The following is a 23778-nucleotide window of genomic DNA, read 5'->3' as shown; positions in this document are numbered from 1 at the left end:
AAAAGAGAAAATGGCCTACATTTGAAGTTAAGTAGCACAATGACATTCAATTTTTCAAAATATGCACAGCAATCTTAAAGTAAAAGAATTGCCTCTTGCTTGAAAGACTATGTTTTGCAACTTTGCGTAAAAATAAAACCAATAAAATATGTATGTATGTATGTGATTGGCGTTCAACCGTTTAGCCGGTTATAGCCGAATCGATGAGAGCGCGCCACTCCTCTCTTTCCTTCGCAGTTCGGCGCCAGTTGGAGATTCCAAGTGTAACCAGGTCGCTTTCCACCTGGTCCCTCCAACGGAGTGGGGGTCTTCCCCTTCCTCGACTTCCTCCGGCGGGTACTGCATCGAACACTTTCAGCGCTGGAGTGTTTTCGTCTATTCGGACAACATGACCTAGCCAGCGTAGCTGCTGTCTTTTTATTCGCTGAACTATGTCAATGTCGTCGTATAACTCGTACAGCTCATCGTTCCATCATCTGCGGTATTCGCCGTTGCAAATGTTCTGAGGTCCGTAAATCTTGCGCAAAATTTTCCTCTCGAAAACTCCTAGTGTCGTCTCATCTGATGTTGACATCGTCCAAGCTTCTGCACCATAAAGCAGAACGGGAATGATAAGCGACTTGTAGAATTTGATTTTGGTTCGTCGAGAGAGGACTTTACTGTTAAATTGCCTACTCCGTCCAAAGTAGCAGTAAATAGGAGACTATATTCTTATTTCAGACATTCAAATTGTGTTGGTATATACACAAAAATAAAAACGGAAATAAAATTAAAATATCGTATTAAAAATTCATTTGTCTTAGCATAAAGTAAAATATATTCATTGAAGTCAAAAAAATTTAGAAGTCTGTTCAACCAAGTTTGAAGAAAAAGCAATTTCGATAAACGTTTTGTTGTCAAACAATTGCGTTTTTCGGTCGCAGTTACACCCGCTTTTGATATTTGAGTTGATATTTAACGTAGTTATTGCTTATTTTATTAAAAAATTTCCATACTTCGCTTTCAACTGGCGCCATTGCTCTTCAAACAACTGAACGTAAAATGCGTTTGACTTAACTATAAATGCAGTGTTACCAGACAATCATTTTTTGATATTAAACTACTTTGACATATTAGAATTTAACTATGTTTACAACGTTTGCAGTCATTAATGACTGATGTGACCAATTTCGACCCTTGTAAGCTAACTTAGATGAACATAAAATGTATTAAATTTGAAAATGCTGTTTACGATTATTTTGCAATTACTCGAGTAATAGTCGAGTAATTAGAAAAGGTGTTTCGATGCAATTAAATCGTAAATTAAATGAAAATAATCGATTAATTTAATCAAATGATTAATCGTTGCCATCCCTAATTGTAACACATTCTATTCAAATATATGGGCAAGACTCCGTCGGAAGAAAAGCGATTTGCAAGTGGCCTTCCGATTTTTTTGAAGCTTTGGGAAATAATAGTCTTATATAAGTAACTTTTAACCCCAAAAAGAATTTTGAAAAATTTTCAAAATGGCGGCCGCTACGCCATGTTGAAAAAAAGTGCAGTGTTTTTTTTTCAGAAATTAATATCTCCGAAACTTATTAATCGATTTTAATGAAATTTACAGGCGATATAATTAATAGTACGTAGTTTAATGTTATACATATTATGACCAAAAAAAAAATTCCAAATTTTGACCAAACAAATGTCAAAAAAAATTTTTGAGTTAATTTTTAGTTAATTTGGCCACTTTTTTTAACTTTCTAATAAAAATTTTTAGATTTTAAGTTGAATAGATTTTAAGTTGAACGGCACCTAAAGCAATATTTGGGTTTCCACAATGCCACGATATAAATGCTTTAATCCTTTTAAAAAGCAGCGACATGCTTTAGTTGATAAAACAAATGTCCGCCCTGTTTCAAAAGAAATAGTTGAAACATTTTCAATTGATAGCAATTATTTTATTTGTGAACTAACTGGTGAAATACTTAATATTCTCAAAATTTTATTTAATTCTTAAATTTCTTTTTCACTTTCGTAAACTAAATTAATATTTTCCATTGCATTATTATCCAAATCATGTGGATCACAAAACTCTTCTTTGCTTTCATTTTCAACAGTGTGAAATAATTCTTGAACTTGTATCAAGGTTGATGGTTCTAACTTTGTAACTTGTAAACAACAAGTATTGCAAATAAAATTATTGCTATCAATTGAAAATGTTTCAACTATTTCTTTTGAAACAGGGCGGACATTTGTTTTATCAACTAAAGCATGTCGCTGCTTTTTAAAAGGATTAAAGCATTTATATCGTGGCATTGTGGAAATCCAAATATTGCTTTAGGTAAACTTACCTATTTTTTATAAATCTCCAACGATGTAGGTGCGAGCCAAACAGCGTTATGTTATACGCGTTCAATGTGCAGGGTAGCTAATGCAGGTTCGTGCACGTTTAACGGTACGGGAACGCAGTACATAGAAATCGCGGTGCGCGCTCCCACTAAAATCTCAATATCTCGAAAACTATTCAAGTCTCCAAACTTTTCTTTTTTTTTAAAAGAAAGGTGAAATCATAAGGAATTTTATTAGAAAGTTAAAAAAAGTGGCCAAATTAACTCAAAAATTTTTTTTGACATTTGTTTGGTCAAAATTTGGAATTTTTTTGGTCATAATATAACATTTAACTACGTACTATTAATTATATCGCCTGTAAATTTCATTAAAATCGATTGAGAAGTTTCGGAGATATTAATTTCTGAAAAAAAAACATTGCACTTTTTTTCAACATGGCGTAGCGGCCGCCATTTTGAAAAATTTTCAAAATTATTTTTGGGGTTAAAAGTTACTTATGTATATAAGACTATTATTTCCCAAAGTTTCAAAAAAATCGGAAGACCACTTGCAAATCGCTTTTCTTCTGACGGAGTCTTGCCCATATACAAAATATGTATACAAATTATATTCAAAATTGGGTGGGTAATACGGGGTATATAAGGGAAACGACAACCAAGTGGGCGAGAATCGTTATATTAGGGTATTAGAGCTAAACCAAAGTCTAGAATGATTTCATCTCTATATGAAGCATTTTTATCCATATATTCGGCAAAGTGTCCATTAGAATACTGAAAATCATTATAAACGCAATTCCTGCAACAATACTTAATTTCACTAATGTTACACAACCGATATATTAGGTATCCGGGAGTTAGGGAAAGTATTTGTGTAAAGTTTTATTCCTATATCTTCACCACCAATCTCCACCGTGTGCCATATACAGTGGCTCACAGCTTATTTCGTGTAAGCAACATTTTTGATAATACTGATATGAAATTAATGTTTTTTGCTCTGAACTAAATGAACGAATGATGCAATTATATTGATAATTTAGTTTTAAATACAAAACATGTAAACAAATTTACGAAAGTATTAAAATTCAATATTTTATTAAACAAAAACCAAAAACACTCATAATTCATGGGGCACAGCTTATTTCGTGTGCCGATTTTCGTACATGTGATACATGGAAATAACGGATGCACAAAACTAACGGTAAATCAAAGTGTGAACTATGAATACTTAAGAAGCAGTTTATGTTCTAAAAACAATGCAGATCAGTTGCAATTACGCGGTATATCAACATGGGTCCACGCACCTCAATTGAAAAACGCGAATTAGTTATTAAACATTTTCAAAGTGGAAAAACGCAAAAACAAATTGAAATGGTTGATTTAAGTTCACCTACAGTTCAATATATAATTCAGCGCTTTGTTCGTGAAAATCGCGTGCATAACAATGGTCGAAAGGCTCCTAATAAAATTTTTAATGAAACGGATGAGAGGTGGATTTTAAAAAAAGATTCAAAAAGAACCAATGTTAAGTGCTCCAGCGGTGACCAAAGATATTGAAATGTTTCGCGGCAAAAAAAGTCATCCAGAAACTGTGCGCAGAATATTAAGGGATTCCAATTTCCATGGGCGAACAGCACGGAATAAGCCTTTTATAAATAAGAAAAATAAAAAAGCCCGTTTACAGTTCGCAAAAGACCATTTAAACAAGGACAATGCTTTTTGGAATACGGTTATTTTCGCCGATGAGAGCAAGTTTAATCTTTTTGCGTCAGATGGTAAAGCATACGTATGGCGGAAACCAAATACTGAGCTCCGAACAAAAAATTTACGCGCAACAGTAAAACATGGTGGCGGTCATGTAATGGTTTGGGGGTGTATGTCATCTGCAGGCGTTGGTCGATTGGAGTTTATAGACTCTACTATGAATAAAGAAGTGTACCTAGACTTACTGAAGCAAAATTTGCTTCAAAGTGCAGAAGACCTGGGTATACGTGACACTTTTCGCTTCTACCAGGACAACGACCCTAAACATAAATCTGGTCTCGTACAAACTTGGCTCATTTGGAATTGTCCACACCTCATCCAAACACCTGCACAGTCACCAGATTTGAACGTTATTGAAAATCTATGGCACATTCGGGAAATTAATATTAGAAAACATCACATTTCTAGCGTCCAAACTCTAAAAGCGGCTTTGAAGGAAGAGTGGGGTAAAATATCGCCAGATTATACAAAAAAAAATTGGTGGAATCAATGCAAAACCGCATGAAAGCTGTAATCGAGCAAAAAGGCTTTTCCACAAAATATTGAAATTTTATTTTGGTTTACTTTTTATAACTTTTTAGTAAGAATTTTTATACCACACGAAATAAGCTGTGACCCATGAATTATGAGTGTTTTTGGTTTTTGTTTAATAAAATATTGAATTTGAATACTTTTGTAAATTTTTTTACATGTTTTGTATTTAAAACTAAATTATCAATATAATTGCATCATTCGTTCATTTAGTTCAGAGCAAAAAATATTAATTTCATATCAGTATTATCAAAAATGTTGCTTACATGAAATAAGCTGTGAGCCACTGTACATACTCATGTTTCAACTTTCATGAAGATGTCTTGATTTTTACTCAAGTTATTGCTAGGACAGACAGACACACGGATGGAATATTCATGGTGCTGCTAATGTAACGCTAATGCTAAAATGGACCTGAAATAAACGCAAGGGAGAATTATATCCATATAACTATAAACTATTTGTTCTTGAGTATATCCAATTTATTATTATAAGTTAAAATTCTCAGCTTTGTATTGGACTACATTATTTTTTTCCGGGTGAATGAGTCGTAAGTAAAAAAGTTGTATTCTCCGACCTTTCCTCCAGAGTGGAAGTCTTCCTCTGCTTCTACCGGCGGGGACTTGTAGAGTTTGGTTTTGGTTCGTCGAGAGAGGACTTTACTTTTCAATTGCCTCCTCAGTTCAAAGTATCACCTGTTGAAAAGAGTAATTCTACGCTAGATTTGGAGCCTGATATATATGATATTGTTGAGACACAACCACCCACCTCAGATCTTTGGGCACATGTGGTGGACCAAAAGGCTTGTACTTTTAGAAAAGAGGGAATTAAGAGACGATAGAACATTACCTTTGAAAATTTACGGGCATTAGCCGATTGTGACAAACTATCTGCATATGACCCTAAATTCCAATGGAAAATTAGGCAGCTAGGATGAAAGGAAGTTAGAAATTTTTATCAAATTCACTGGGTTACTAAACTGCCGGCTACTCGGTAACCGATCAGCTGTTATATATTTTTGTTTTTTGCTTTTCATAAGAAGCTGGTAAGTTTCTTCATCTAATTGCTATTTTAGCAGCGACATCTACCGTCGAGTAATATTAATGCTATTTTATCAAAAAATACAGCCAATCGCAGCCAAAGAACGTACAGTCAACTAATTCTTTGCAAAATGCAAATTGTTACAAAAAATCAACTTTGACATGAAATTTCTTTAACAATGGTTTAGTTTTTTATGATTTTGCTTTTACAGTATTATTATAAGTAATAGAATCTGTTAAAAAAACAACAAAAACACAAGATAGGCTCAAATAAGCAAAAACAACAAAAAAAAAACAATTGTCAATGAATTCTTTGCAAAATGCAAGCACAATTCGAAGAACGAATTCATGAGAAATGAACGGGACATTTAAAAAAAAAAAGCCAACACGGGTTCTTCTGGGAATATTCTGGCATATATTCATGTTTCGAACTGCACAGATCTAATAGCTTTCTATGAATATATGTACATATGTACATATATATCGTCGGCTTAACGTGCAAAGGTGCTAAGTCCACTTATGGTCAAAATTGATATTTTGAAGAGATTCGATAGATAAATATAAAACACATCAGCTACAAAAAAAAAATGGTTTACTTTATTTTAAAGCTACTTTGGGCAGTGGTGTGCAAAAGTGCTAAGTCCGCAACTGTCAAATCGCGCGGGCTAAGTCCACATGACAATGTAATTGCTACCTAAAGTGTGCTTTGTCTTTTTTGCTAGGTAACACGGCATAGGTGCTGTGTTATTCGACACTTCGCTTAGATGTTTTTTTGTGATACTTGGGGTTGACGAAGCGGCAATGGTGCCAATGGCCTGTGGAATCATCGAAGAGTTAGAAATGCAAAAGTCATTGGAGAGCGATGTAGCTGTAAAAAAGCCACTAGTTCTGCTGCTCTCCACTGTGCAAAAATTACTAAAGACCAAAAACAAGCATTGTTTAAACAATTCTGGCAAATGGACTGGAAAGAAAAAAAGACTTATGTAAATACATTGATTACATAAGTCTTTTTACAAGTAACAACTCCTGCAAGAATGCGAAATCGCAAAGATAAACACAACAGCAGAAGGAGTCGAACATTTCAATACCATGTAAGAGTCGAGCAAAAAAGTGTTAAAGTTTGCAGAAAATTCTTCTTGAACACTCTTAGCATTGGCAGACGTACGGTGCTAAATTAGGTTAAGCAGCCTACGATTTCAAGAAACACTACACAGAACGCACCACATCAATATTGTAGCATTGCACGTGAATCTCTAAATTCGTTTTTCAATTCTCTGCCAACCATGGAATCACATTACTGCCGTGCAACAACTCAAAAAAAATATCTTTTGCCAGAATGGTCGTCAAAAAAACAACTCTTCGAATTTTACGTAGAGGATTGGTGTAATGCACATGGAAAACCCCCACTCTCCATTTCAGCATTTTATAACGCCTTTGCGGATCAAAAGCTTGGTCTATTCTTCCCTAAAAAAGATCAGTGTGAAATCTGTGCGCGACATACTGTGGGAGATATTTTGGATGACGTCTACAATCTTCACCAGGCAAAAAAACATGAAGCTAGGGAAGAGAAACAAAAGGACAAAATCGAAAAAACCTTCGTGTTTACTATTGATCTGCAAGCGGTCTTAATGGCACCAAAATCCCAAGTAAGCAGCCTTTATTACCGCAATGTTTTACAATTTGATAAATCATGATGCTTATTGCTTCATATGGAACGAAGTTGAAGGTGGATTATCTGCCGAAGAATTGGCTAACATTTGGGTGTACTTCATCGAGAATAAAATAATTCCAAATCTTACCGAGAATGCAGCTATCTATTAAACATGGCGTAATAATTGAGCAAAAAATACTAGAAACGGGGCACACCCAAATGGAAGCTGACAGCGTACATTCAGTTATCAAGCGTGTTATTAAACACCGAATTGTTAATGTACCAGCAGAGTATATTCAAATATGTCAGAATGCTCGAAAGAAACCTACACCTTATATGGTAGAGTATTTGGATCATACTTTTTTCAAATGTTTCAAGGGTATACAATTTCTAAAAACAATTCGTCCTGGTCGCGAAGATGAAGAAAGAAGAAAATTAACAGAAAGAAAATACGCAGATTTGAAATATTTAAAAACTTCTTTGCCAAGAGACTACCATCAATATTATGACGACCTGCCACATGAGTGATATCTTCTTATTTTTTAATACATTTTTTGTTTTGCTTAATTTATAATTTCCAAACAGCAATGAATTAAGGCTGAACTGTAATATTAACTTTTTGTGCTATATTAAAGTTTAAGGCTTAAACAAAGATTTTCCATTTAAGTACTTACATATGTATTCCTTTAAACGACAGCAACGAAATAAGACTGTATAATATTTTTTGTGATAATAAAATACGCCATTTGCAAAAAAAAACCTGCAATATTTCTTTTTCGAAAATGTGCTAAGTCCAATACATCCAAGTGCAAATAAATCCAGAAAATGTGCTAAGTCCAAAAAAGGCCTATATAAAGCCGCTCATTAAATGTTTTATTATATTTTTTTTGTACTTAAATGAAATATCACAGTTGACAAAACTGCGTTAGAAATATAAAAAAAATTTGAACTTCAATTTTTATTCAGTTTTTTTTTTGTTTTATTTAATAATTCAAAAATGGCACTTAGCACCTTTGCACGTTAAGCCGACGATATGTACATACATACGATTATTCGTCACATCGTTTTAAGTGTATGGTTTTTATAATATTTAATAATGACAGAAATTCTAGCAAGGAAATGTAGTGAATTATAGCAGATGTTTGAAGTGGTAGATGAAGCAACATATAAAACTTCGCTAACAAATCTAAGAAAACATATCCAAAATAAACATCCTTCAGTGGAACTACGAGCCCAAAAGGTATTTATGTACTAATTTAACCGTTTCCAATATAAAATTAATATTTTTAATTAATAGAGACATACAATGCAAACAACAACTTCTGATATTCAAACATTGCAAAAAGTAAAACAAATTGTTACCCATTTTGGGAAAGAGTAGCTACCAATGAAACACTTTTAACATTTCAACGCAATGCTGGGTAACAACCAATTAAACTTATATAAATATAGAAACCAGATGGAATTCCACTGTTAATAGATTGAGCGTTTCGTGCGAGTTGAAGATGCTGTTAAAAGTACAGTTGCACTTATTGAATGGCTACCTAAACACCTGGTGGCTATTCATTGAAGTCATTCGAACATGCAATAATTATATAAGCGGACACAAGTATTGCACTGCTGCTATGGTGATTCCAATTGTGAATGGACTATTGCAAGCATCAAACTGAATTATCAATTGATGACAAATATCAGTCTTTGGCGAAAGCAATTACATCTGCTCTGTTAAGAGGTTTAACTGAACAACCCGTAAAAACCCGCATTACGGACGATCTAAGCCGAGAAGCTCAAACTCAGCTAAAAGAGCAATTTACTTCTCCTAGATCTTCAGTATCGGATCTCTCAATATGGAGTAAAATGGATTCAAATATTTCCACAAATGTGCCGAAAAGTTCCAGTATATCGTGGGCAATTATCGAAGTGCAAAGATATTTGGAAGAGAAGGTCATTGCTCGAACAGAAGATTCGTTGTAGTGGTGGAAAAAAATACCTATAAGTATCGTACTTGTCACCAATTTCGCGAGAAAAACTAGGATGCTTGTCATCATCTGTGCCTTGCGAAAGGTTATTTTCGTAGGCCGGAATGATTTGAAATCTCAATTGCAATATATAAAATCACAGTGATTAAAAAATAGCTAAAGGCGTATTTTATTTGACCACCACAAGCAAATAGCTAAATCATGGACAACTAAAATATATTTTTCGCTTAAAAATGAATTGTGTTGGCAATGCGGGTGAAAAATAAAAATGAATGTGAATGTCGGAGGATGGGATCATCGAAGTTCACGTAAGTGAGGAAAGTTTTTGTTTTACATTCACTTGCGAGCCTTGAATGCGTAACACCCTTTTGATGACGGCTCCTGCTAACGTTATAAGGATTATGTTTTGAGGGCATGCACCTGGAATGTCCTTACCCTTAATTGGGAAGGTGCTTCTGCTGGTTGATGCCCTCATACGACTACAGGCTGACATCACCGCCATCCAAAAAGTGCGATGGACGGGACAAGGACGGAAGAAGGCCGTATAAAGGAGCGCAAATTCGGTGTTGGATTTGTGGTGGGATAGAGACTCCGTCGCCGAGTCCTGGCATTCACCCCGGTGGATGAACGTCTAGCCACAATCCGCATAAAAGCGAGGTTCTTCAACATATCGCTTATTTGTGCCTACGCCCCAACGAAAGAGAAGGACGACGTGACCAAATATACTTTCTATGAGCGCCTAGAATGCACCTACGAGCGCTGCCCCGCCACGATGTCAAACTCGTCCTTGGCGATTTCAACGATAGGGTGGGTAAAGGTGTCTTTGGCAAAACAGTCGGAAAATTCAGCCTTCATGACGAAACATCGGCAAACGGCTTGAGGCTGATCGACTTCGCTGGGGCCCGAAATATGGTCGTCTGTAGTACCAGATTCCAGATCAAGAAAATTCATCAAGCAACATGGCTGTCTCCTGATCGAAACACGCGTAACCAAGTCGAACATGTTGTGATAGACGGAAGACATGTCTCCAGTGTTTTAGACGTGCGTACGCTCCGAGGACGAAATATACACTCGGCCCATTATCTGGTAGCAGCGAAGATACACACCCGCCTCTATGCAGCAAATCGCTCACGTCAACAAACACGAGGAAGGTTAGACGTCGAAATGCTGCAATCGCAACAGACAGCCAAGAAATACTCTACTCGACTTGCACTGCTGCTCTCTGAGAGCACTTGGTATAAGGGAGCTGTGGAACGACATCTTAAACTCACTGCGTACCGCTGCAGCCGAAACAGTTGGATTTCGGCAACGACAAAAAACAAGCTGGTACGATGAGGATTGCCGGAGAGAAAACAGGCTGCCTACCTCGCAACCTTGCAAACGACCACAACACGTGCGGGAAGCGATAGATACCGAGAGCTGAAAAGGGAAGCGAGACGCATTTGCAGACAGCAAAAGAAAGAGGCCGAAATGCGTGAGTATGAAGAGCTTGGGAAGCTGGCCGACAGAGGTAATTGTCGAAAATTTTATGAAAAAATGAAGCGACTTAACGAAGGTTTCAAGACCGGAGCATCCGCATGTAGAAACCAAGGTGATAATCTGGTAACCGATGGTCAGGGAATACTGAGGGAACACTTCTCCGTCCTGCTGAATGGCAGTGAAGGTACGCTCCGAGGACGAAATATAGACTCGGACCATTATTTGGCTCCCACGTCACTGTTTACATTTCATAACTTCGAAGTCGTAAATAATTTTGCAAACCTGGGAACAAGCATCAACAACACCAACAATGTCAGCCTCGAAATCAAGTGCAGAATCACTCCTGCCAACAGGTGTTACTTTGGATAATTGAAAAGTAAAGTCCTCTCTCGACGAACCAAAATCAAACTGTATAAGGCGCTTATTATTCCCGTCCTGCATTATGGTGCAGAAGCGTGGACGATGTCAACATCAGATGAGACGATACTAGGAGTTTTCGAGAGGAAATTTTGCGCAAGATTTATGGTCCATGGAACATTGGGATCGGCGAATACCGCAGACGATGGAAAGATGAGCTGTACAAGTTATACGACGACATTGACATACATAGTTCAGCGAATAAAAAGACAGCGGATACCCTGGCTTGGTTATGTTGTCCGAATGGACGAAAACACTCCGACTTTGAAAGTGTTCGATGCAGTACCTGCCGGAGGAAGCCGAGGAAGGGGAAGGCCTCCACTCCGTTGGAGTGTAAGCTAATAGCTTGACATGAGCATTCGTATGATCCGTTGACTTTGGTGGCTTAAATCAAAAGCTTCTATTATTTTTGGGCCAGGTACCATAAGCTGAATAACCTTTGCTAGTGTATTAGGAGAAGTACTCGTATATACACATATGTACATCTGAAGTTCTGACAAAACTTTGTTAATTGCCTTAGAATATAATCCATACTCGGAGCATTTCTTTTTCGTTATAAATTTGAAAACAAGTTCTATCTATAATAAATTAATTATAATTTGTTGAATTAAATTATAAATAATGTATTCGAATACAGTTAAATGGTTCGATATATTACGATATTTTACGAGCATTTATTCGGTAATCACTCATACTGCGTATGAGCGCAATTATTAAAATATTTAATGTGTCAAAAACGCACAAAAATGGCATATCAATAAGAAGTATCTGAAAAAATAAATACCCGGAATCCGAAATAACAGTAAATTGCGAGAGTTTTGCCGGAAGCAGCAAAGCGGTCTCATATTTTATTGGCAAATGAACTAACCGAGATAAATTGACAGCGCACAATGTCAAAATGGCGCTTTCGCAGTTCGATTAAATTGCGATAATGCGAGATTCAATATTCTGATAATTTGTTGTATACAACAACGGATTTGCTCGATGTCATCGATGGTCTCATTGCTTGCATACAGTTATTTTCAAATGTATGTATAGGTATGTAGGTATGTATATGCAAAAGGTGGGATTCCGGCATTTCCGATTCGCAATGTAGTTGTAGTTGTTGCACACATGCATATATCCACGGTTGCAGCTCGACTCTGGAGCAGTGGTGCGGTTGGCAATGAATGAGTGACAGCCGAATTAAAATTCCGTCTCTGCGACAAATCTGCTTCTGTATGTACATACACTCATACATATATACATATGCACATATTTAAATACCCGCAGAATATTGTAATTGTTGCAGTCGTTGGTTTGCGTATTCTATGAAATTGCAGTTGAAATTTATACTTTTTTGTAAAGGTTTTTTACTTCAAATATCGCAAATATTCGAATATTTGGACTTTTCATCATCAAATATACGTTTTTCGTTTGCTGCCTTTATTGCTTGCAACGTTTTATATACAAATTTAAGTAATTACTTCGAAGCGGGTTTTCAACAAAAGTATCAACGATGAAACGAAAAATACTCTTAAACAAATTGCATCAGATTAAAGCAAATATTCTAAATGCAACAATCAATGAAAAAAACTCGCTGTTCAAATTGAGATGACATAAAAGAAACCAATATCTCCTAGTAATTTTCACAACAAATTACTATAATGATATTATTGTTATTTTTTGAATATATTACGACAACTTCACCATTTTAATCAGGTAACTGATTTCTCAGTTCATCTATAAAAAATATATAGTTGAAAATAAAATATAGTTCCAAGTAATATTTTTTTATTAAAATCAACTTTTATTTTCTCTATAAAGAGACCTGAGAAGACCGTGAAAAACGCAATTTTCATAGAAACATTTTAACTTTACACCAAATTCGAGCAATTGGGCTCAGAACGTTTCAGTTTCAATCTCTCACACTCGTTTATCATTACACACTCATATTATCAATTATCACAACATTTCTCTACACCTAGCATTCACACTTATACCTAAAGCTACGACTGTTGTTAAATCTTAACATTTGCTTTCTTTCTTCATTTTCTGTCTGCAGTTTTCCACACGCACACTCTACCTTTGCATCCTCATTAACATACAAATTGTTCAGTAGACGCGTTAACACATTTTGCCAAAGAGGGTGGCTCCACCCTCAGTTAGTCCTGACAATATTGTAGTTTTATCGCGGTGCTGAGTTTCGCCAACTTTTTCATAACGGGTGATTTTTTTGAGGTTAGGATTTTCATGCATTAGTATTTGACAGATCACGTGGGATTTCAGACATGGTGTCAAAGAGAAAGATGCTCAGTATGCTTTGACATTTCATCATGAATAGACTTACTAACGAGCAACGTTTGCAAATCATTGAATTTTATTACCAAAATCAGTGTTCGGTTCGAAATGTGTTTCGCGCTTTACGTCCGATTTATGGTCTACATAATCGACCAAGTGAGCAAACAATTAATGCGATTGTGACCAAGTTTCGCACTCAGTTTACTTTATTGGACATTAAACCAACCACACGAATGCGTACAGTGCGTACAGAAGAGAATATTGCGTCTGTTTCTGAGAGTGTGGCTGAAGACCGTGAAATGTCGATTCGTCGCCGTTCGCAGCAATTGGGTTTGTGTTATTCGACCACATGGAAGATTTTACGCAAAGATCTTGGTGTAAAACCGTATAAAATACAGCTCGTGCAAGAACTGAAGCCGAACGATCTGCCACAACGTCGAATTTTCAGTGAATGGGCCCTAGAAAAGTTGGCAGAAAATCCGCTTTTTTATCGACAAATTTTGTTCAGCGATGAAGCTCATTTCTGGTTGAATGGCTACGTAAATAAGCAAAATTGCCGCATTTGGGGTGAAGAGCAACCAGAAGCCGTTCAAGAACTGCCCATGCATCCCGAAAAATGCACTGTTTGGTGTGGTTTGTACGCTGGTGGAATCATTGGACCGTATTTTTTCAAAGATGCTGTTGGACGCAACGTTACGGTGAATGGCGATCGCTATCGTTCGATGCTAACAAACTTTTTGTTGCCAAAAATGGAAGAACTGAACTTGGTTGACATGTGGTTTCAACAAGATGGCGCTACATGCCACACAGCTCGCGATTCTATGGCCATTTTGAGGGAAAACTTCGGAGAACAATTCATCTCAAGAAATGGACCCGTAAGTTGGACACCAAGATCATGCGATTTAACGCCTTTAGACTATTTTTTGTGGGGCTACGTCAAGTCTAAAGTCTACAGAAATAAGCCAGCAACTATTCCAGCTTTGGAAGACAACATTTCCGAAGAAATTCGGGCTATTCCGGCCGAAATGCTCGAAAAAGTTGCCCAAAATTGGACTTTCCGAATGGACCACCTAAGACGCAGCCGCGGTCAACATTTAAATGAAATTATCTTCAAAAAGTAAATGTCATGAACCAATCTAACGTTTCAAATAAAGAACCGATGAGAATTGCAAATTTTATGCGTTTTTTTTTTTAAAAAAGTTATCAAGCTCTTAAAAAATCACCCTTTACATGTAGCAATCAGGCTGTTAAAGTAGACAATAAAGTATAATAATGTAATCTGCTTAAGTTTAATTAATTTAAATTTCGTAACAATTTTCTACATTTACATTTCATCTAAACTACCAGCAGAGAAATTATGAATTTAGAACACTTCCGCCCTTATACACCGGTAACTTGATGTTTACCGTAACAGTTTTAAAAGCCGCCCAAAAGATATTGTTTGAAGTTAACGATTTCAAATATTACTTTAAATGTATATATAATCTATGTTGAAATTATTTGGAGGTGTTATAAAGGGACGCTACAAAAGTAGACCGAAGGAGACAGCAAACGACGCCATATTTTTTCCCGCTCTTTTGGCATTACTCTTCACTAAGATTTGCCATTTCATCATGGAAAGATATATGTACGATTCAACAACGAGTCGAAATTATTATAATTATTTATACTACCGAAATTCGGAGTTTGTGGCCTCAACTTTAGAAGCACTACGTCCAATTTATGGTCATCAGCGATTAGGCTCAGTTTTGGCTGAGGATCTCGCCACAAGCCACACATGTCTCAATCGATTTATTGAAAATCAATTTTGGTGAACGTGTTATCTCTAGGGATGCAAACGATACATCGATGTTGCCTGGATCGATGTTGTGATTCTAAAAATATCGATACATCGATGTTGCCTGGATCGATGTTTTTTTTTTTAATTTTACTCCACATCTTTGCAGCACTTTTTCTGGGTATTAATGCGAAAACATCTGCTACGGAGAATTCGTTGGTTGAATGTGCACTTGAGTAATACTGAGAAGTCGCTTATGAATTAATGCGAAATAAGTTTCACAAAAAATCGAAAATACATTTTGTGTGACAGTCTATTTCGTGCTATGTGTGTTAGAAGTTGTTTTTGAGCGTTTAATATAAGTGTTGTTTCGAATTCATCTGTTATCAATCACAACTTTATTACAGGTGTAGTGAATATAAAATATATGTAAATAATCGCATTAGACGTTTAAATATTGTACATAACATTTCAGATTTTCAAAATGCTGCTGCTGAATAAAAAGCAAGGTCTGGAGCTTCTTTATAAGAAATTCATATTCTTGCAAGAAATTAAAAACATCAGATAACACGTCGAATCTTCGCTGTCACGCCACAGTGGGCGATTGGGCCTCGCTAGCGGCATTTAATTCAAATTTTCAAATTTGAAAAAACGTTAATTTTTTTCACAAATCGATAACAGATGCTTTGATTAGATTTTTGGCGGTTTTTTATAAGCTCTACGATCAGCTGATCATCAGCTGTGAGCTGTCAAACACAAAATATGTTTTAGCAAGTGCTTTACAATATTTTTTCTTTGTTGTGCGCACTGATTTCGAGCTCCTGTGAAATTTAAAATTTTTATTTGTTTTATTAAAAGTGTGGCTTTTTATTTTCAAGGTATGTATTACATAAAAAAATCAGTGTTAGTGACCGGTCTGTAAATGTGTTGTTCATAAAACGTAGTGGTAATTAAGTGTATTAACAACTAGCCCGCACTAGCGTGCACCTGTCGTTCATGGAGTAGAAGTTACAACATTCGCACGGATTAGGTCTAACTCTTTTTTTAGATGGAAGTATGTGAAATGTGTCCAAAATGTGTAATATGAACTGCTATTACCTGCTAACCTTTAAATCATGGAACTTTTTAGGAACAATGTCGATAGCAAACTGGGTACTTTTTTTAGTATGGAATGAAGAAGCGATCCCAACCAAGAAATTTCTCACCATGGAAAACTTTGTATTTGGTACTGTTCTCAAAAACCTTAAATATACTCAGGAGGAGCAGTACGAGATTGGCAAAAAGCTGCGAAATTTTACTACTAAGCTTGTAGAAAAGTGGAAAAACTGTAGAAGAAACAAAAACCAGGAATGGCTAGATACGCCGTTACTATTGATTGAAAGATCATCTTCCGAAATTATTACCACATGGAGAGAGCCGCTAAAGGACAAAATGCCGATATATATCCATGCTACGACAAACTGCGTTGTGCGAAAAAAAATGCTATCCTAGTGTCATCACGGTCACTGATCATTTCGCTGAAGTACCATTACAAAGCTTAGTAGACTATACGATTGCTAGGATTATTGTTTTCAAAACCAAATTGAAAATAACAATAACACCCAATTAAGTGCTATCTACAAATGGGGTTGTGAAGGCAGCAGCGGCCATTCTACTTACAGGTAAAAATTTAATGACTTCGATGGAGAGATGATAGATCAATATTTATTTACAATTTGTATGGTACCATTGATAGTGCAGAAGTCATATCGGAATCGGCTTCGCAAACATGCGGAATCTGTAGCGCGACTCCCAAAAATATGAACGATCTAAATTTGGTGAAAAGCTTTCCTATTAAGGAGGTTTTTCCAACAACCAAATTTGGCTGCTCGTATAACAGGAGTAAGCTATGATTTAATATATCGATTTAGCGTAATCTTACGAGCATTGACTTGTGGATACGACATAAATTCGGACGCATTCGGATCTTACACATTGGAAACTGCCGAAATTTTTGTTAAAGCATACTCCTGGTTTTACATGCCATCGTCTGTTCACAGAATTTTAATTCATGGAGCAGATATAATAAACCATTTTTCCCTTCCGATTGGTATGATGTCCGAAGAAGCCCTTGAAGCCAGGAACAAGGACTATCGAAACATACGCGAGAGCAATACAAGAAAAAATTCCAGGAAAAATACAATGGAAGATATCATAAATGCTTTATTAGTTTCGTCTGACCCTTTGATATCTTCATTGTCAAATGGGTCATCAAAAAATATTATTATGGACGATGATGTTAAGAGCTTGCTTTTAATGAAGCATCTAGATATGCCTGATTCTGATTCCGAAGATAATTTTGATTTATAAAATTTGTTTATTGAAGGTAAACAAAATTTTTGAAATAAAAAAAAAAAAATAAAAAAAAATTAAAAAAAATTTTAAAAATAAAAAAAAAAAAATTAAACAAAATGTTTTTTCTAAAAAAATTCTATGACTTTTTTCTGAGCTGTGAAAAAAAATCTTCTGAAAATATCTTTTTTCGTTTAGAAGTTATTAATTAAGATAATGCAGAATGCTCCTCGATAACTACGCCGCATTCGGAACCAAAACAAGTTAAGTTTATTAAACGAAGTGTTAATGCCAGTGATAAATTGCGGAAGAAACAAATAGACACCGGGGCTTCTACAAGTAATACCCAGAAAATGATTCTTGATGTTAGAACGCGATGGAATTCATGTTTTTATATGTTAGAGAGATTTGTCCAGTTAGCCCCTATTTTAAGTGAAGTACTGCTCACTCACCAAGAAGCACCCTCTATGGTTAATGCCTCCGAGCTGAACAAAATTAAGGAGGTGATTGAATTATTAAAATGTTTTGAAATTGTGACCAGGGAGATTTCGGCTGATACCTACGTTACCATTAGCAAGGTTATACCGTTAGTAAGCTGTTTAACTGAAGCTCTGACAAAAATTTCAGCTCAAGATGCTATTGTAGGGGAACTAAAAAGTGAACTACAAAAGAACATGAATAAGAGATTTGACAAACTTGAATTTAATTCAGTTCTGGCGTTGGCTACTGTTTTGGATCCGAGATTCAAATTACATTTTAAAGATGCACTGTTTAAAAACAAAACAGTTTTATATTTAAATAGTTTCATAAAGGATGCAAATAACGGCGTTAGTACGTCGTAATCTTCGGATGAGTGTGCAACAGAAAACCCGTTTGATATTTGGAGCCATCATAAACAGTTGGCCCACCAAAATATGAAATGTAAGTTTTCCAATTTATCTGCTATTACAACAACAGAAGTTGAAGTGCAAATGTATCTTGGATCGTCTGTTGCTTCTATCAATCAGAATCCAACAGAAATGTGGGATGATATGAAAATGTATTTCCTGAATTGTATAAACAAGCTTCCAAATATTTATCTATTGTGGCCACTTCAGTCCCTAGTGAACGACTGTTTTCTAAAGCTGGAGCAACGATCACGCAGCAAAGAAATCGGTTGACAGGAAAAAGACTTTCCAAATTGTTATTTTTAAATTCTTTTTTAAATAAATAATTTGTTGTTTGTTCAAAAACTATTTATATCTTTTATTTATTTAGAAAAGGTTTTAATAGGTAGCTGAAATATATATCAACTAAAGGCGTACTACTGTATTTCACTTATTTATGGTTCTGAAATAAGCTTTTTATGCTCACTAATAAAATACATTAAAAAAGTTCAAAAATCCATCGACGTTTCAATGGCCGATGTTTTTGATTTCGATATTGTTGAAGAAACATCGATACATCGATCGATCGATGTTTCATTTCACGATGTTTGCATTCCTAGTTATCTCACGAAATCTCCCAGTCAGATATAACGGATGTGATACCGAACATATTAAGTAATCTGTAAAATTTGTTGATGAAATTATGTCGGTATCTTTTCTAGATGAAAATGTGAATTGGTGCTAAAAATAACGATTCAACGGACTGCCGATTGGATCAGCAGTGCGAGATTGTCCTTTTTTAGAGCAACTTAGTGATTACAAAGTATTGTTAGTGTTCTAGGGTTAATCTCGTCTACTACGCGGATGACCTAGAGTCATTGCCTCAAAATGGAGTCTTCGGCCTCAAATAAAAAAGTCATTCAATTTCATTTTACGGCCATCTAAAACAATTTCAGAAATTTTCGAGATGTTTTCTGTACGGTTACGCTGAAATAGCAGCCACGCCAGTTTTCAAAAATGTTGTTCACAAATGCCGGCCTCTACTGTGTTCCTCTCTACAAAATTCTAGTTATCCAGCTTAATTTTTTTAAGCTTTGTAATTTTTGGCATTTGAATTTAACGGCATTTTATGAACCAATGTAATTATCTAAATGTAGTCTGAAATTATTGCATAAACACATACATACATATTAGGGCTCTTAAAATTATTCGATGAACCTGAAAACCGATTATGCGAATATTCGGTTTGTAGCCGTTCGTACGAATATTAACCGGTTAGTACTATTCGATTAATCGCAATGTTACGACTATTCGAATAGTCGTTCAACTGCGGTTATTCGAATAGTTATACTGTCACTATTCGAATAAATGAAAATTGTTTGAAATCCAAACAGCTTTTGATTTTTTAAAGTTTCCGCATTCTAGCCACTTTATCAGAATCAGAGAGGACGTTCTCCATTGCTGGACACATTGTGGCACCACGTAGAAGCTGCTTGCAACCAACAAATGTTAACCTTTTAACTTTTTAACTTTCTTATATCAAAATAGACGTTTTATGAAAAATACTGATTTAATACACTCGCCCTGTTGAAATGGTTAAAAACTATTATGTCATTACTTTATGGTTCCCGTGACATCATTGTTATTCTTTGCATTTTAAAGCAAGTTAATCGTTAGTTTTAATGTTTCCCTTTTTTCAATAAAAATAAGAAAATTGATTAACTTGCACTATTCGAATAGTCGACAACGAACGGTTAACCGAATAGTCGAAAATGAGCGGATAATCGAATAGTCGATAACTGACGACTATCCGAATAGTGCAAACCGAATATTATTATTCGAATAATGCCCTATTCGGTTAGTCGATTAGTCGAATACCAAGAGCTCTAATACATACATATATACATTAGGGGTATAACTTTTTTGCAACATAATATTTACATGGCCGTACATGATGAGCAATGGTGAAAAAATATTAACTGCGTTTTTACTTTTTTGTTTTCTTTCAAAAAGTTCCCGCACCAACGAATGATTTTTTTTTATTTTGATAAAAAAAAAATTTGCAAAAAACGCGTTTAAAGTTTTCAAATCCCATAAGCCTCAATGTAAAAATTTGCACTATTTTGTGGATATCTCCGAAACCATGCATGATATTGATATAAAATTTTTATACGATATAAAACACTATAAAATCTACGTTTCGGCATTATTAACTCAAAAAAGGTATTTTTTGATTATTTTGAAACAAATATTATTTATTATTATTTATATATAAGAAAAATATAGTTTTTGTTAATTTATTTTTCTTTTTTTAATTACACATATATTTTAAAAAATGAGTTCAGAGAAGTAAGATTGCCGGTCTTGGATCTTGATAAAGGAAGAAGTTCAACCATATTTGAAGGCATCAAGGAAGTTCTAGATAATTTTCAACTGTGGGGCTGCATCAAAATGATTGTGTGTGATACAACAACCGTCAATATAGGACATTAAAATGGAGCTGTTATCTCACTCAAAAAATACTTTTCAACAAAAGGTTTACATTCACCGCAATATGTGGGCTGTCAATATCATATTTTAGATCTGATTTTAAGACATGTAATGGATGAGTCACTGGATGGAAAATCAATATTCCGTACGATATATTTTCAGAAATGACCAATAATTTCGATGCTCTAAAACAAAGTTTCGCTCAAGGCAAAGAAAAATTGAAAGTAAGATGCATCAAATGGCGCGATGACATGCAGTATCTGTATGAGCTAGGACAAGCGTTCAAATATTATGAAAAAAAAAAATCTTTCCTTATACAAAATTTAAGACTCTACCATCGCTAAGCAACGCCCGTTGGAACTCAAGGGTTATACTCTGCATTTTGACATGCATACTCATTGCCAAACACCGAACAAAACTGTTGCCTATTTGTTAATAGATATGCGGCGCTTGGTATGATGTATGGTTTTCCGACCACCGTTTTCATGTAAATTACTTCACAAAAATAGAAACATCGGTAAAGCCTTTTAAAGCAGCACACAAATGTTTTTTTAAATTTTAAAACACTGGGTGAAGGAAGACTCATTTATTGCAAACCAACAGCGCCCGAATATATGCGCAGAACGAGCCATCAAATTGATACAAGACATTTATCCGAAATGTAAATCTAAGCGCAGTTTAAATCTTAAGTTTATTGCTTCTAACTTTAAATAAAATATATGTGTAATTAAAAAAAAAGAAAATGAATTAACAAAATTATATTTTTCTTATATATAAATAATAATAAATAATATTTGTTGCAAAATAATCAAAAAATACTTTTTTTGAGTTAATAATGCCGAAAAGTAATTTTTATAGTGTTTTATATTGTATCAAAATTTTATATCATTATCATGCATGGTTTCTGAGATATCCACAAAATAGTGCAAATTTTTACATTGAGTCTTATGGGATTTGAAAACTTTAAACGCGTTTTTTGCAATTTTTTTTTTTTATCAAAATAAAAAAAAATTCAATTGCGTTGGTGCGGGAACTTTTTGAAAGAAAACAAAAAAGTAAAAACGCAGTTAACATTTTTTCACCATTGCTCATCATGTATGGCCATGTAACTTTTTATTTTTGAAAAAATTGTTAAAAGTTATACCCCTAATATACATATGTACATATATTCTCAACCAATTTGAATGAAGTGATTTGCTAAAATTTTAGTCGCTTTTAAAGTGTCATAACCAGCTTAGAGTTTTCGAACGGATGACTGCCAGCTGTCAATTACGTGATTGACAATTGAGTGTATGACAGTTATCTATATTGTTCGGCATGTGGCCGACAAGTTTGACATTTATGCCAAACATAACACTTGACTAGTGTCCAGCACAATTTAACTTTATTGCAGGGGTGACATTTTCGAAAATATTATATTATTATTGTGTACAATATTAACATTAAACATATTTTGTTATTACATCCAATAGATGTGCCAGCAGATAAGCGCACAGGAACTTCATTTAATTTATATTCCAGTCCAAATTAATTTCTCACTGACAGCCACAAACTTTTGTAGTTGCGGCTACCAACCAAACCAATTTTGTTTAAGGCGAAAAGTTTGTCTGTGGAGCGTTGCAGCTTTCAGTGATGCAATGCCAGCACCACCCTCGCTCTTGCCACATTCCTAGGGCAACACGACCGCTGCTGTTTCAGCCAGCGGCAGTTGACTTGTCTGGCGGCGCCCAAAACACTTGTGCACATGCCAAAAGTTGTCACGTGACAGAATGTCAACATGCATATAAACACGAACTTGCTCTTCTGCAGTTCACACGCCCGCTAGTGAACACGTATTTATTTTATATTCGTTTACATAGTACACGCACATAGTTAGGTTTTTAGAGATATTGGCGCAAAAAAACTGAATGAGTTGTTTCAGCTCTTGTGTCGACGTTTATGAGAATCTTATTTACTGCTGATTTCGGATGGATTCAATACGGAACTTAATAATGAACATAAATGTCTACATATATGAGTTTGAAAGTACATATGTACTTGTGTGAATATTTATAGTGGTTTATGTACTGTCCCTAAGAGAACTTTAAACTTTGATTTACTTATAAATTTGAGGATTAGGAAAGAAGTGTCTTCTTCTTAACTGGCGTGAACAATGCTTGCGCGGTTATAGCCGAGTTTTAATGGTTTTACCAATTTTTCGATCTTAAGATGGTAAGCTGTTTAGTGAAAAATTTTAAATTATATATACATATATATATTTGGCGTAGGAACAGCTTAAGCGATTATAGCCGAATTCATCAGAGCGCACCACTCATTCCTCCTTGTTGTTTTTTGGCCCCAACTGGAAATACCAAGTCTGGCTTCACTTGGTATTTCCACCTCGTCTTTCCAACGGCGTTGAGGTCTTTCTCTTCAGCGGCTTCCGCCAGCGGGTACTGCATCGAACACTTTCAAAGCTGGTGTGTTTTCGTCTGTTCGGACAAAATGCGTAGCCACTGTCTTTTTATACTCTCGCAACAAAAGTTGCTAAGAGATATACATCGTTATAGTGTTGTTCACATAACTGTTGTTTGTAAGTCATAAAAATAAACGAGTTAGATATAGGGTTATACATATATATCAAAATGATCAGGATGACGAGGCGAGTCAAACTCCGAATATCTGTTTGGCCGTCCGTGTAACGGATAACTAGAGTAAAAATTTAGATATCTTAATGAAACTTGGAACATATGTTCCTTGGGACCGTGAGAGGGCAAAATCGGACTACTGCCACGCCCACAAAATGGCGAAAACCCAAAACACATAAAGTGTCCTAACTAAGTCATAAAGTTATAAAAGTAAAGTTT

This window comes from Zeugodacus cucurbitae, chromosome 3, assembly GCF_028554725.1.
Source record: "Zeugodacus cucurbitae isolate PBARC_wt_2022May chromosome 3, idZeuCucr1.2, whole genome shotgun sequence".
Taxonomy (NCBI): Eukaryota; Metazoa; Arthropoda; class Insecta; order Diptera; family Tephritidae; genus Zeugodacus; species Zeugodacus cucurbitae.
Note: the sequence above shows the minus strand (reverse complement) of the source record.